A 17,069-nucleotide genomic window follows, 5' to 3' on the forward strand; every position below is an offset into this window, starting at 1 on the left:
GGCAGAGCTCGGAAGGGAAGGAGCGCCATATTGGAGAGCTTATTTTGTGGAAATTGTTTGTGGGTGACAAGTCACATTGTCAGAGCCCCTGAGGTGCCAGAACAGCATAAGCCCCCAAAACTGACTGCATTTTACAAAATACTTCCCTGAATGAATTCTTATAGTGGTGCAGTGAGCATACTGACACCACAGCTGTTCCATAGAAAATTATACCATTGGGCAGTGAAGAAAAAAATAATTGCATTTTTACCACTAAAATGTTGTTTTAACCCCAGATTTTACTTTGAAAAATACCTAGATAGGTGAATGATCACTACACCCATAGATAAATTTGCAGAGGGGTGTGATTTCCAAAATGTTTTCACTTCAGCGGGGATTCTGCTGTTATGGCACTTTGGAGAGCCGCTAAGTGCCAGAACAACAGAATCCCCCCTGAAGTGACCCCATTTTGGAAAGGACACCCCCTCTGGGAATTCATCTATGAATATAGTGACCATTTTCACTACATGAATGATTTCCAGAAACACGTAGCAGAAGTTTAAGGCTGGGGTAACACTTGCGAGTGCAATGTGAGAAACTCGCACGAGTCTCTTGCATCAATCCCCGGGACAGCTGCTGGCACTTGGGACCAGAAGATGCGTTCCCTAATGCCGGCGGCAATGCTGGGTATTGATGCGAGAGAATCATGCGAGTTTCTCGCATTGCACTCGCAAGAGTGACACTGGCCTTAGAGCAAATATTGCAAAAATGTAATTGCAGTGCCCAATATATTGTGCCCAGCTTGTGTCTCTGGAGACATCCCCCCAACCTACTCCTAGAAATTGTTAAGTCACCTCTACTCAAATGTGTCTGTCACTAAATAAACCAAATGCTTGAATGTCAAAACAGTTTAAAAATGTGGTTCTGTGTGGAAGATTTTAAAGCAGTCATGGAGGCATAAGGCTGGCATTTTGGGCAATAATAGCGGGTATCATGCCTCATTCCTATCTTGGAACATACATGACATCTTCCCTGGAAGTTCCTTTTTATTCCTGTCACTGGGATGAGTGCAATAAAATGTTGCTCAGTGAGTCTTCTAACATCTTCAGATTCTAAAGGATGGGCGGGGACAAAATCTTCAAAAACAAGATTTCCATTGACCTTTTCCTGATAATCAAGGAAAATATCTACGTTTCTGGCTTTTTTGTATAACACAAAAAAATTATATGTGGCCACCTGAAACAAATAAATGACTATTTTTTTATTCCAGGTATATGATTTTCTTGATACCTGGTATAGCTGTAGAACCTGATCTGCAAGGTCCACACACTCCATATATTTGTTGCAGTCGATGACTGACACAGGTTTTTGCTTTGGAGTAGAGGATCTGTGTTCTTCAGTGGTCCTTGTGGCATATGTGTGGATCGATTTCAGGATAAAAATATCTTTCTTGTCCGTATACTTAAGGACGAGCAACTCTCCATTGCGTAAAGCCCCTGACTGGCCCTTTCGGAAATTTTTGTTGACCAACGATTGTGGAAACCTCTGACAAGTAGGGCATCCCGGAGGGTTTTGTTGGCTATCTTTCCCTTCATAAATGTGAAAAGCTGATGTGTATCCAGTTGAATTCTCGCACCTTTCATAGAGCTTTATTCCTAACCTTTCTATCTTAGAAGAAATAAATTGCTTGAGGTGCAGTCTTCCTTTGAATTTTACAAAGGATTCATCAATGAAAACATTCATAACGGGTCCTAGGAAGAACGGCAGAAAACATAGGGGTGGCTTGAACAGGGTGGTTGGACCAATAGGATCGAATGCGCTTTTTTTTAACAAGCCCCATAGCGAATGTAAGTTCTAAAGATATTTTCATTTCCAGAACATTAGTTGGTGTCCATAAATTTGACCAGCATAATAGGATCGTGGATTCTGGCTGATGAATTGGGACGCATATAAAGTTGTTTATAGGACAATATGCTCTAGCAAGCTATCTGTCATAAACAAATTAGAAAAAATAATTTGTCCAAAATTTTCCACATCCGCATTTATACCAGGAATGGTATTAAAATTCGGGATAAATGGAGTAGCCAAATCCGAAGCCTCCCATCTGGGAAATTCTACTTCAAGAGGTAAAGCCCCTTGGACATTGGTGTGCCCTAATTCACGAGCAATAGGGACAGCGCTAGTATTGGGCATTGTTGGAGTTGGAGACATTTCTCCTGAAGCGCTATTTGCCCTTCTTGTTGTAATGGTCCTTGCGTGTGAAGATGGACCAGAATCATTGCTCATTTCTGAGCTATCACTGTCTCCTCTACTAAAGCCCTCAAAATCCACATCGCCATCTGACACTGCACTTTCTTCACTGTCAGAATATAAATGTGCAAAAGCCTACTCTATAATACTGATGGGCCATTTTATTTGTTTTTTTATTTTTATTTTTTACGGAAATAGAAAACTGTGACGTGACTGACGTGACATGACTGACGTGACGTGACTGGCTGACGTGACTAACATGACCAAATTATTGATGAAACAATTGAAAAAAGCTAATTCTTTAGCGTAACCCTAACTTTAGAATAAACTCTAGCCCTAACTTTAGCCTAACCCTAACTTTAGCCTAACCCTTACCCTAACAAATGAGCTTTAATGGGGATAAATGTAAGGTCATGCACTTGGGTAGAAGTAATAAGATGTATAACTATGTGCTTAATTCTAAAACTCTGGGTAAAACTGTCAATGAAAGGGACCTGGGTGTATGGGTGGATGACAAACTCATATTCAGTGGCCAGTGTCAGGCAGCTGCTACAAAGGCAAATAAAATAAAGGGATGTATTAAAAGAGGCATAGATGCTCATGAGGAGAACATAATTTTACCTCTATACAAGTCACTAGTGCGACCACACTTAGAATACTGTGCACAGTTCTGGTCTCCGGTGTATAAGAAAGACATAGCTGAACTAGAGCGGGTGCAGAGAAGAGCGACCAAGGTTATTAGAGGACTGGGAGGTCTGCAATACCAAGATAGGTTATTACACTTGGGGCTATTTAGTTTGGAAAAACGAAGGCTAAGGGGTGATCTTATGTTAATGTATAAATATATGAGGGGACAGTACAAAGACCTTTCTGATGATCTTTTTAATCATAGACCGGTGACAGGGACAAGGGGGCATCCTCTACGTCTGGAGGAAAAAAGGTTTAGGCATAATAACAGACGCGGGTTCTTTACTGTAAGAGCAGTGAGACTATGGAACTCTCTGCCGTATGATGTTGTAATGAGTGATTCATTACTTAAATTTAAGAGGGGATTGGATGCCTTTCTGGAAAAGTATAATGTTACAGGGTATATACACTAGATTCCTTGATAGGGCGTTGATCCAGGGAACTAGTCTGATTGCCGTATGTGGGGTCGGGAAGAAATTTTTTTCCCCATGGAGGAGCTTACTCTTACCACATGGGGTTTTTTTGCCTTCCCCTGGATCAACATGTTAGGGCATGTTAGGTTAGGCTATGGGTTGAACTAGATGGACTTACAGTCTTCCTTCAACCTTAATAACTATGTAACTATGTAACTTTAGCCTAACCCTAGCTTTAGCCTAACAATAACCCTAACTTTAACCTAACCCTTACCCTAACTTTAGCCTAACCCTAACCCTAACTTTAGCCTAACCCTAACTCTAACTTTAGCCTAACCCTAACCCTAACTTTAGCCTAACCCTAAGTTTATCACTAACTCTAACCTGCCCTACCTGACACAGCTGTTTCCAGCAGCACTTGTAACACTGTTTCTCCTCTAATCTCTGACTGATAGGAGATCAGAGGAAAAGTAGCATTTTTGTGAGGCAGATTGCCCGGGAAGGCTTGCTGCTACAACAAACTTTCCCAGTGATCTTTCTCATTGGCTGGTGTGATGCTGACATCATCAAGACCAGAACCAATCAGGTCTCAATGAGGTCGGGGGTCACAGGAAGCGTTGTGCGCTGGAATTCTCTCATTATAAGGTATTTGGGGGTCCCGATCAGCACAAAACCGCCAACCATAGACAAACGTTGGCGCTGCACAAAGCCGTGCTAGCGCCGACGTATATCTACCGTTGGTGGTCATGAAGCAGAGAAAAAACAAACAAAAAATGCAGAAGTCAGAGCTAAAGCAAAAAAAGACAGAAAAGATGAGAAAAAGACCCATCAAGAGAAACACTAGCACTTTCCAGAAGCAACTTCTGATTGAAAAGCTTGGCGGCTACGTTGGTGTCTAAACGAGGTTGCTTGCTCATACCCTAAAGGCCCCGTCACACACAGCGACGCTGCAGCGATACAGGCAACGATGCTGATCGCTGCAGCGTCGCTGTTTTGTCGCTGTGTGGTCGCTGGGGAGCTGTCACACAGACCGCTCTCCAGCGACCAACGATGCCGGTCCCCGGGTAACCAGGGTAAACATCGGGTTACTAAGCGCAGGGCCGCGCTTAGTAACCCGATGTTTACCCTGGTTACCAGCGTAAAAGTAAAAAAAAACAAACACTACATACTTACATTCCGCTGTCTGTCCCCCGGCGTTCTGCTTCTCAGCACTGTGTAAGCACAGCGGCCGGAAAGCAGAGCGGTGACGTCACCGCTGTGCTGTGTTTTCCGGCTGGCCGGCGCTCACAGTGCAGAGAAGCACAGCGCCGGGGGACAGACACCGGAATGTAAGTATGTAGTGTTTGGTTTTTTTACTTTTACGCTGGTAACCAGGGTAAACATCGGGTTACTAAGCGCGGCCCTGCGCTTAGTAACCCGATGTTTACCCTGGTTACCAGTGAAGACATCGCTGAATCCGTGTCACACACACCGATTCAGCGATGTCAGCGGGACCTCAACGACCAAAAAAAGGTCCAGGCCATTCCGACATGACCAGCGATCTCGCAGCAGGGGCCTTGTCGCTGGTACGTGTCACACATAGCGAGATTGCTACTGAGGTCGCTGTTGCATCACAAAACTTGTGACTCAGCAGTGATCTCGCTAGCGATCTCGCTATGTGAGATGGGGCCTTTAAGGTACCGTCACACTAAACGATATCGCTAGCGATCCGTGACGTTGCAGCGTCCTCGCTAGCGATATCGTTTAGTTTGACACGCAGCAGCGATCAGGATCCTGCTGTGATGTCGCTGGTCGCTGAATAAAGTCCAGAACTTTATTTGGTCGTCCGATCGCCGTGTATCGTCGTGTTTGACACCAAAAGCAACGATACCAGCGATATTTTACACTGGTAACCAGGGTAAACATCGGGTTACTAAGCGCAGGGCCGCGCTTAGTAACCCGATGTTTACCCTGGTTACCAGCGTAAAAGTAAAAAAAACAAACAGTACATGCTCACCTGCGCGTCCCCTGCCGTCCGCTTCCTGCTCTGACTGATCGCCGGCCCTAAAGTGAAAGTGAAAGCAGAGCGGTGACGTCACCGCTGTGCTGTTAGGGCCAGAGCTCAGTCAGTGTCAGGAAGCGGACGCCGGGGGACGCGAAGGTGAGTATGTACTGTTTGTTTTTTTTACTTTTACGCTGGTAACCAGGGTAAACATCGGGTTACTAAGCGCGGCCCTGCGCTTAGCAACCCGATGTTTACCCTGGTTACCCGGGGACCTCGGCATCGTTGGTCGCTGGAGAGCGGTCTGTGTGACAGCTCTCCAGCGATCAAACAGCGACGCTGCAGCGATCGCCATCGTTGTCGCTATCGCTGCAGCGTCGCTTAATGTGACGGTACCTTTAGAGTTCTAATTAAAGATGTTTGATAAGTCTAAGTACATATGTAATCTATAAATCAGCCCATATTTATGAACTTTTTTAACATAAGAAATCATGAATATTTCTTAATCACTGAAGCCACACTTGCACTAAATAAGAAAGGATTTTCTTCTCGCTTGCACAGCTCCCTATTGTTTAGTAGTGCAATCATTCCTCCTTGTCCTCAATGGCTTCTCAACATCACAGTGCAGCTCTAAGGTATAGCAAACAGTCAAGTTAAACAATGAGCAGAATAACAAATGATAAGGTACATTATAATGTATACATATATATATATATATATTTTACTGCTGGCAGATTCAATTCATGTATGTTGTGTAAATGTCAGAAAAAAAATATCCAGTTATTGTTTGATCATCCATATAGTTACCTAAATAAAAGAACCCGAATATCCTAATTAACATTCTTCCTTTCCACAATCAGCATGTTAAGACCCTGACAGATTTCTGCATTTTAAATGCACAGAGAATATTTTCTTAGTATGTACAGGTATACATTTCTCAACATTGAAATTGCAAAACCAAGAAAGAAAAGTTTTGGAATTATGGAAATCATAGGATTGATAGATATGTTAATGATGTGGAGATGATAAAAAAAGGAAACAAAAAATTTAAAACATCTTGTTTTATTCATTATTGAGCATGAGGGACCTTGTGTAGAAATACATGCATTTACACACTTTAACTGCCATTTGTCAGGTTATTAATGGTTGTCTTAGCATTGTTCTATTATGCTGAATGCTCCTAGGCACGCAAATAATCACGGACCACTGCTGACAACATCCTTTGCAATAGTCGACCAATGATGACTCTGAAGTACTTGATGGGTGGCAAATCCGGAGATGATGCAGGACATAGGACCATGTTTAGACCATGCATGCTGCTCACAATAGTATGAGCAACATGCAGCCTGGTGTTGTCATATTATCAATATGGCTTTTCGGACAGTTTTGAAAAATCGTCATACAACTGGTTCCACCACCAAAATCGATAAAATGCTGAGTTGTTAATGTACCTGAAATGAAGATTACAGTCATCAGGTTACCATATATTATGCCACCCCACACTGAAATTCTTCAAGTTTTTTCATAGTCACGTTAGATTCGAAGAATGGCTTGTACTAATCTTTGCAAGAATGACATAAAAATAAAATTGGCCACTTACCAAGGCTAAGGCAGCAAACAATGCCTTCACAAACCATAAGAAGTTGCTTGAATGATATTGAGCTATGAGTTAGAAGGCTATATACAGATGATCTCACATTACAGCTATCATGGCGAAGAGCTAAATGGCAATGGAGGCCTGAATGGAGGTCTATCCTCTTCAATGTTGTGAACTGCTGTTCTAATGGATGTGTGTCGCCTGTGTCTTTAGTGTCACAAAATGCCTGCTTGTGCAATATAATTTATCTGTATTACCAGCTAAGGTGAGGGCTAGGTTCTCTGCTGTTATGATTGCATTCATACCCGAACCTTTACTGGAAGAATGTGCACGTTTACCTGAACCAGGAAGTGTGCATAACTCCTCAGATGGGAGGAGGGATCTAGAAGTTGTAGTTTGGAGGATGAAGTAGCATGATGGAGGTCCTAGATGCAGAGAAGAACAGCATCCTCTCTGCAAGGACAGCTGCATAGGCAAGGTACCAGTCCTTGGAGCACAGAGACTTCCAGAGTGGTTGAAAACCTGCTCGGTTTTTATATAATGAGCAGTAGTGTGTTTTTGCAGGGAGCTCAGCAACGGCATAGAATCTCACAGAAGACACAGAAGAAGTAAGTGTTCTGACAAGATGCACGTTGCCTGCTCACTGGAAGGGATCACGGATAGTATCTGTTTACCTTGGATCCCTGGGGATGGAAAAATCATTTACCAAAGGTATAAATAGCAGCAGGAAGGCCACACTACATCACAGCAGACAAACTGAACTCTCACCATACACGCTTGACCAAAACTTTGTATGTGAATTGTATGTAAACTTCTGGAACTGTTTGCAGAACTTCAGTAAAAGGTACAAACTGATCATTACCCTATCTAATTCTGATTATTCTCTTCTGCACCATTCCTGCTCCAATTCCCTTGGGAGCCAGCCTTAGTTGGGAAGAGGTAAACCATCTAGTGCCTAGCCATACCAGGCTGAACATCCCAACTGGCATCACAAACCTTTGTATTAATATTATTATTAGCCCCACAATTGACAAAGACTGGCATGTGCTCCTGGTCGGACTCAACCAGCATTCGGAATCGCAGTGACCCAGTGCCATTACAGCAGCGTCCTGGCCGGGGCGGCACAGATGCATTGAAAGCAGGAGACTAGCCCATAGACCACATTTGCAATGGCCACGGAGGGGCCTTCAACTGGCAACATGAAAGTGTCTGAGGAGATATTATTCAACACAACAGTGCCAAGCCACATGTTGCTTATGCTACTGAGAGCAGCCTGTATGGCCCACACCAGTTATCATGGCCTGCAGCAATGTCCTATCAAACACATCTAGAATGTTATTTTCGGTGAACTTAATGTCCCTTAATATGCTCTAGGGTCTCTGGAGACAGCAAAGCATAGTAAAGGTAAAATGTAAAAAATAAATTCTCATATTTCTTTCACCTCTTCAGTTCCTTCGCTACTCACTGCCACTCATTCAGTCATCACCATGTCTTCTAATCTCCTGCTGTTCACATTAGAATCGTCAGTGCTTTTGCATTCTGCCAGACTTCTGGGTGTCATGGTATCTTTGAGTGTTTTGTACAAGCGTTTGAATGACCATGGCATCATAATGTCACAATGTGCATCATAATCTTTTTAGTGCCTGTGCAGAACTTTCCAGAAGCCATGACACCAGGAAGAGAGACCCAAAGATTTCATACAAGTGGTGATGAGTAGAGGTGGGCCCAAAGAAGTGAGCGATGTGTGATTATAACAATTTTTCTTTCTAACATTTTATGGCCCATTATGGGTTGGAAAAATTGTGGCCCAAAAATTAGCATTTTGGCGAATGCAGATTCTTGTAAAATTCAAGTAGAATTCACTTCCACTCTAATTTATTCAGTCATTTCTAATCAACATAGTTTATTCAATTTCACTGAGTCTCATATAGAAGGTAAAAAAGGTGGGCAGCACAGTGACTTAGTGGTTTTCCATGCAGCATTACAGTGCTGTGTTCCTGGGTTCAAATCCCACCAAGCACACAATTTGCAATGTATTTGTATCTTCTCCCCATATTTGTGTGGGTTTCCTCTGGATACTCCGGCTTCCTACCACACCCCAAAGACATACTGATAGTGGATCTAGGTTGTGAGCCACAGTGGGGACAGTGCCAATAATGTCTGTAAAGCGCTGTAGAATTAAAGGCACGACATAAGTGATTAAAATAAATAAATCAAACATTTATCTAAAAGATTGTTTTTTGTATCTTTGTATTGACTTTCTACCTTTTACATTTCTATGAATCATTACTAATGTGTTAGATACAATACAAATTCATATTAATAAAAAAACTACAGTTGTATAGATCTACTGCTACTTCATTCTTTTATTTATTTTTTTATTAGCTATTAGTTTTTATCCACCTTATTATCTTTGTGCTGATGACGTACTGCTTTCTTTTCTAAGAGTTTTTACTAATGTGCATTCCTCTGTCATTTTGCAGGTTATCACACCTTGTGGACAATTAATTCTAATGTTTCTATTGAGGGCTTTCCCTTATACAAATTCTAGGTAAAAAAAAGTAGACAATATCAATTTATCATCCTAAGAAGTGATAAGTGATGAAGACATCTTACAATTTTAGAGTTTCTAGCCAATCTGTATGTTTCAATGCATTCTACTAACATCTGATCCACAATGAAAGGGGCAAAGTCATCAGATCTATTGGTATTAATTTGTAAAGTAATACTTTGTTCTCAAGACCTTTTATGCTTTATATATTGTACTATTTCAATATTATATCTGATCTAATAATTTAAACTTTGTGAGATGAATTATTGGAATATACAGTAACTTTGATGGCAATATTATTTGAATTGAAAGAAAGATTTTGAACATAAGTCTTAAAGCTGATTGATCTATGAACCGTGTCTAACACATCTGGGATTCCACAGTATGGTTTAATACAGGTTCATATTATTAAAAAGTGGAGTTGTATAGACCTACAGCTAAATGTCATTCATTCTTTTTATTTTATTTTACTATGTCTATAACTTGTACTATAGGGTAAAGCTTTCATAAATCTCTGTACTTTGATTTGATACTAACTCAAGGGAAATTATTATGAGACTTTGGTTCTAGCAAAAGTGCCCATATAGCTAGAAATTTCATTAGCACTTTTTTTTAGAAGTAGAACAGGTCAAGATCAAATATTTGATGGTAAAGAATATCAGAAGTCAAAAGAAAAGTCCAAATGTGATAAAATGGGAAACTATAACTTTAAAATATTAGTCTTGAATAATATTTTTGCAAGTGATCATATGAGATATAGGAATGCTTAAATGAAACTGTATAAAATAATCTTAATTCACTTTGTTCATAACTATATAATCTCCATCAGGGAGTGTTGAAGATCTGGTCAATTTATTGCAAGTCATGTTTAATGGTTACCGTATATACTCGAGTATAAGCCGACCCGAGTATAAGCCGACCCCCCCTAATTTTGCCACAAAAAACTGGGAAAACTTAATGACTCGAGTATAAGCCTAGGGTGAAAAATGCAGCAGCTACCGGTAAATTTCAAAAGTAAAAATAGATACCAATAAAAGTAAAATTAATTGAGCCATCAGTAGTTTAAATGTTTTTGAATATCCATATTGAATCAGGAGCCCCATATAATGCTCCATACAGTTTGATGGGCCGCATTAGATGCTCCATATTAAAATATGCCCCATATAATCCTGCATAAAGGGTAACAAGGGCCCCATAAGATGCTCCATAGAGATATTTGCCCTATATAGTGCTGCACAAGCGTTATGGCCCCATACAGATGCTCCGTACAGCCACTTGCCCCTTATAGTACTGCACAAGCGTTATGGCCCCATAAGATGCTCTGCACAGCCACTTGCTCCTTATAGTGTTGCACAAGTGTTATGGCCCCATACAGATGCTCCGCACAGCCACTTGCCCCATATAGTGCTGCACAAGTGTTATGGCCCCATACAGATGCTCCGCACAGCCACTTGCCCCATTTGCTTTTGCTGCCATAAAAAAAAAATCACATACTCACCTCTCCGTCGCTCCGGATGCCAGCACTTTTACCTGCTCCTCTTGGGGCTCTGTCTTCGGCACTGACGTTCAGCAGAAGGCGCGCACTGACTACGTCACCACGCCCTCTGACCTGAGCGTCACTGCCTTGGGACGATGAAGAAGGAGCCGTACTGGAACGAGGAGGGGTAAATATCGTGCAGCGCTGCGCTCCCCCTCCCCGTATACTTACCTGCTCCTGGCGCTGTGTCCCTGCTTCTTCCCCGGCGCCGCATCTTCTTCCTGTATTGAGCGGTCACCGTTATTGCTCATACATTAATGAATATGCGGCTCCACCTCTATGGGAGGTGGAGCCACATATTCATTTCTGTAATGAGCGGGACCATGTGACCGCTCAGTACAGGAAGAAGCTGCAGCGCTGGAAGAAGCAGGGACGTCCAGGGACCGCGCCGGGAGCAGGTAAGTATAATTACACAGCCCCCGCCCCCCCTCACCTGCCGACCCCTGGGTATGACTCGAGTATAAGCCGAGAGGGGGACTTTCAGCTCAAAAAAATGGGCTGAAAATCTCAGCTTATACTCGAGTATATACGGTAAGTCATGTCATTGCCCAAAATATCTACTATGCTACTGTCAATGAAATATTAATAATGCCAATCTAATTTAAAATGTTTTATTATACTGTGCAAATTTCATAGTAGACTAGATGAGCACCAGGAACACAACAGTGCAAAGTTCTTCCAATCTTTTCAGATCCGGCAGTCACAATTATTAAATGTTGCAAGCATGTAATTAATAGGATTATGACCAGCAGATATTTTTATCCTTCCACTATGTAACAAATACACAAAAGCTTCAACCATACAAGTGTGCAATGAAAAAGTATGAATATAGTGTATGTATAGAAATGTTTGATACATTCCAACATGTTACCCTAAAATGCAGAAGAGTTGTTGGTTTTCCTGGCAGTTGGTACAATATCAACAGCCAGTTATCTTGCTTGGGCATCCTACAATAAACTGGACATTCACACTGGCATCACACATGTATCAAAATGGCATCAATTTATTAATTGTCTAGGTTAAAATAAAATGTGGTTTGTTGTGATGGATGTATAACTGCATGTGCCTTCTTCCCTAGATGTGTCACAAACATCACTATCATTAACCTTTACATTGGCTACAATGGTGCCACTCTTCCTATGAAAAGTTTATGTGGAGTAGAGATGCTACTTTTTGTTGACAGTTGAAACTAATTGCATTATATAAATGTCTCTAAATCCTGGCCAGGCATATAATTGCATTATATAAATGTCTCTAAATCCTGGCAATTCACCGTTATATTCACTGCCATAATACATAACTTCTCCTATATTTAACCTACCCTTTTATACAATAACAGGTCTTACTGGTTTTGTTGTAGGGCCACTGGGGCTGACATAATTTTTAGTCATTTTCCTGTACGTTGAGACCTTTGTCTCAGAACTGCATGATTGTTACTATTTGACTTATTTTCTAAGCTCACTGCAATGTTCATACCGTGGTTTTGGCATTTTTGAACACAAATTGAAGCACATGAAATGCAGAAGAACAGGAAGTATAGGAAGTAGGGAGTAGCTGAGACAAGTGGCTATTCAGAGAACATTGGTTGGGGTCATTAGTCAGTGTTTTCTTAAAATTTTGTAACCAGGCCCATTCCAAAGTGAGTGGACTGGTGTTGCAAAGGATTTTGGTAATGCGTTAATGCCAGGCTCCTTCTTCTGCAAATTGTCAGCCAAGAAATTCAGTTTCCTGACAAAAAAAGTGATTCATCAAATTTCTTTTTGTGGCACACAGGCAACTCAAGTTTCACCAATTTAATAATGTGCCTCATAATAAGTTTGCCAAATTTTACTCCAGCAATCGTTTTATTAAGATAGGAATAAAATGCTAATCTTAGGACATGTCCTGCAAAAATCTCTAGTGATATTTTTAAAATCAAAATTAATGTGTATTAACACCTTAAGGACCAGGGGAATTAAAGTTTTTCCGTCCTTGTTTTTTGCTCCCTTTCTTCCCAGAGCCATAACTTTTTAATTTTTCTGTAAATCTGGCCATGTGAGGGTTTTTTTTTGGAAGGACGAGTTGTACTTTAGAATGCCATGATTGGTTTTACCAAATAATGTTCAGGAAAACGGCCAAAAAATTCAAAGTGGGGTGAAATTGCAAAAAAAGTGCAATTCTACAATTGTTTTTTGGAATTTTTTTCACTATGTTCACTAAATGCTACAAGTCATCTGCCATTATAGTTCACCAGGTCATTATGAGTTTGTAGATACCAAACGTGGATAGGTTATTTTTAATTTAAGTGGTGAAAAAAATCCAAAGTTTGTAAAAAAAAAAAAAAAAGTTTCTGGGACCCATAGTGCATCCATTTTTTGGGATTTAGAGCTGGATGAGGGCTTATTTTTTTGCATGTCAAGCTGATGTTTTTTATTGACATTATTTGGGGGTAAATATGATCTTTTGATTGCCTGTTATTGCATTTTAATACAATGTTGCGGCTACCAAGAAAAGTAATTTTGGCGTCTGGATTGTTTTTTGCATCACGCCATTTATCGATCTGATTAATTTTTTTAGATATTGAAAGATCAGGTGATTATGAATGTGGCGATACCAAATATGTGTTTTTTTACTGTTCTATTTTGAATTTGGCGAATGGGAGGAGATTTAAACTTTTATATATTTTTTTATTTTTTAAAACTTTTTTTTTACTTTTTACTCGTTTCAATAGCTTCCATGGGAGACTTGAATCTGCGCTCATCTAATAACTTGTGCTGCAAGAAGCAGGGCTTCAGCCCTGCTTTGTGTAGCAGTAATGCTCACTTGCTATGAGCACCACACACAGGGCGGTATTCATAGCTACCTGGCATGAAAAAAATTGGAGTCTCCTGCAGACCTCAGATTGTCATACCAACCCCTCAGCGACCCGAGGTCATGTGACACTATCACTGATGGGCGGGTTTGCAATGTGCTTCCTGTGTGTGCATGTTAAATGCTGCTGTCTGACCAGAATTTAACATACTAACAGCCACGGGTGGATCCACTTGCGGCTATTAGGAGCACATGAAAACTGATCAGATCAGCAGTCGTGTGCCAGAAAAGGTGTAAGTACATCGCCTGAGCCCGTACTAAGCAGGGAAGGCACCCAAAGATGGACACTGCACGCAATTGGGTGATAAGGGGTTAATAATTTCACTTTAACAATAATTTTCTTGAAATATTTTGATAACAATCAACCTTTCAGCTACTATTTTAACAGCTTTAGCTAATTTTATTTTTTCTAAAGATATCAGCTTAGTATTCAGTAGATACGATTGAATCTGCAGAGATTAAAATTTGTCAAACATCCTGAATTTACCAGGAACAAATTTGATTTGTTTAAAAGTTATTTGATGCAAATTGAATTATATTATTATTCTCTGGGGTTTATTGAAACCCCAAAGCATAATAAGCATAGGATGTAAAAAAATACCTTTTACAAATAATATTCTCCGCTCAGCTCAATGCTTACTTATCCCTTTTACCACCACAGCCCGCTGTTCGGTCCTCCATGCCTCTTCTTTTCATCTCCCCACATTGCACACATCCTTTCTTGCCATTTTCACTCTGGGCTGGGTTAGGCCTTCAATTTCACTATGCATCATGTTGTTACCACACAAGTCATGACATAGGAAAGCTACAGATGTGTCACCAAAGGACTTGTCAGCACCTGTAGGATATACAACGTGACAGGGATATTAGATGCTAACTCATGCTGGAAGCCTGGGCCCAGAGTGAAGAAGGTGGAAGAAGAATTGTGGGATGGAGAAATGTGAAAATAAGAGATTGGGAGGACTGGGGAGTAAGCTGGGAGGGAGGCAGACCAGGTAAGCAGCGAGATCAGTGTTTTTTTTTAATTTTCATAATTTTGATGACCCTCTAGAGTTTAGCAAAATAGTGGCAGGAAGCGAAATGGGAAAGTTTGTAAAAATCAAGCAGACTTCAGTTCCACTCAAATAAACTTGCTGATCTCTAGTATTTAGTCAACTATCGATTTTATTTTGTAATTTATTCAATAGTATCAGACATAGGTGTCAATATAAGCCATACACATCAGGCCTTTAATAATTGAAGGTCATATAATTGACAAACTATTGAGCCTAGTATTATATGTTCTGGATTAGGGAAATTTATAAATTTCCACTAAACCTCCACATTTGCTAACAATAAACAGGAGTGTATGATTTTGTATCTCCTAAATGTTTCCTGACACGTATTGCATGTGTTGGTAGAGATCTAAACACTTCTCGCTGTGAGAGTGATTGCTCTTTATGCTGAGTTGCATCAGTGCTGATCTACCCTTCCTGACATCTATAGGGTCTTTTATCATTTTTGGACATGCTTTTTCTGTCCATTGACTACATTACTCACGTGACTAAAGAAAGAGGAGAAAAGCAGAAAAATAGGTGAAAAGTGCCGCAGGATACATTTTTCGGGGCACCATTCACAAACAGTACGTCTTCTTGCAGATTTATTAAACAAAACATGAAATCTTACATACCTGGTAGGCTTCAAAAGACAGTGTGTATAATCATGTAATATTTACATCTGCTAGCCAAATCTACACAGCAATGACATAAATAATAATGAAAGGTCTACCTATGTATGTCACACATTTTTCATTTTTAAATTTATAAAGTTGTAATAGATAATTCAAACAAAAATGTCCTAAAATGAATAAATTAACTCGTGCGAAGATTTTCCAATATACAGTGGGGGGCATAGTGCAGCAGGTAAGACTATTTAGGTGGTACATTGTCAGTTACTGCTCGTTCTCTGACCAATAAATCTTACTTAAAATGTTCTCAGCACAAGTATTTGGATGAAAACATATGGCAGAGCCCTCCTTACTATTATCCTTCTTTGCGCAGTATATAGTCCCCCCTTGCTCTCTTTCAGAAAGATGCATTGTGAGGTTCTTGGCACTCACTCATACTATTATGAGCAACTTATATGAGTGCTTCTAAAATTAATTATAAGAAACCATTAAGATCATATCAGCATAACTCAGTCATTATCATATTGCTCAGTCTAGAGTCTGGATGATAAAGAAACAAGACAGAAGAAAAATCAACACCATGGATGGCAAGAAGAACAAATAAATCAATTTTGGAACAAAGTAAGCCAGACTTGTTGCTCGAAGTAAGGATTAACATGCTACAACTTACCTACTTTGGACACATCATGTGAAGGCAGCAATCACTTAAGAAGGACATCAAGGTCGGAACAGTAAAAGGAACAAGGCAAAAAGGCAGAGCAGCAACACAATGACTTAGGCAGAAAAGACCTTGGTGAACCTATCTTGGCTTCCACAAGACCGATCTTCCTACAGATCACTCATCCATCAAGTCATTGTGGCTCAAGATCAACCCGAAGGTAGTTAAAATAAATAAAAAATAATCTAGAACCAGGGTTGCTAACTTTCCACAAATTCATGGACTGTCTGTAAAATTAGGGTAATTGTTTCCCTTGTTCAAATAAAAAATTTGATGCGTTCATGATTTTTTTTGGAAGTTTGAAAAATTTGCATAGATTAAACCATTAGGCTTACCTTTAAAGTACTACTGCACCATTTTTTTTATTTATCTCAGCACTGGAATGGTGCTACTAATCTAAGTTCCTATACTCTATTATTATATTCCCCAGCAGCTGACTCCTGCTCTTTCTGGAGCTGCTCCAGTCCCGCGTCACCATCTTGTAAACACAACTTTAGAATAACCAGAAGTCAGAGCACTTACAAGCTCTAAAAGTACGTCTATGAGAGTATTGTCCTGGCCTTATTCTGGCTCTCATAGGCTTACATTGAGCAGTGATTTCCAGATCACCAAACACTGAAGCATACCAGCAGGTTACGACCTCCAAAAAGACTGATGGGAGTAGCACCGATAAATGATGAAGATGGCAGCTGGGGAGTGTATTACAAGTGGCATTGAACTGACACTAGTGACACCACTCCAGCAGTAAAAAAAAGAAACTAATGAAGAAACGTGATAACATTGATAGCTTGCAATGTTATGATTTTTTGACAAATTCCACATTTAGTTCTGTACACTCAC

At 40.4% G+C, this 17,069-nt stretch overlaps 1 long non-coding RNA gene across 1 annotated transcript in view; it reads left to right on the forward strand.

The window, feature by feature from the left end:
- The window catches only part of LOC143778846 (uncharacterized), a 79,736-nt gene extending 63,308 nt beyond the window's left edge, over positions 1-16,428 (forward strand). Inside the window, exon 3 of the long non-coding RNA XR_013216493.1 lies at positions 16,044-16,428. This is a non-coding gene — a long non-coding RNA (uncharacterized LOC143778846). The remainder of the gene's footprint in view (positions 1-16,043) is intronic.
- Positions 16,429-17,069: the final 641 nt, after the last annotated feature.

This window comes from Ranitomeya variabilis, chromosome 1 (assembly GCF_051348905.1).
Source record: "Ranitomeya variabilis isolate aRanVar5 chromosome 1, aRanVar5.hap1, whole genome shotgun sequence".
Lineage (NCBI taxonomy): Eukaryota > Metazoa > Chordata > Amphibia > Anura > Dendrobatidae > Ranitomeya > Ranitomeya variabilis.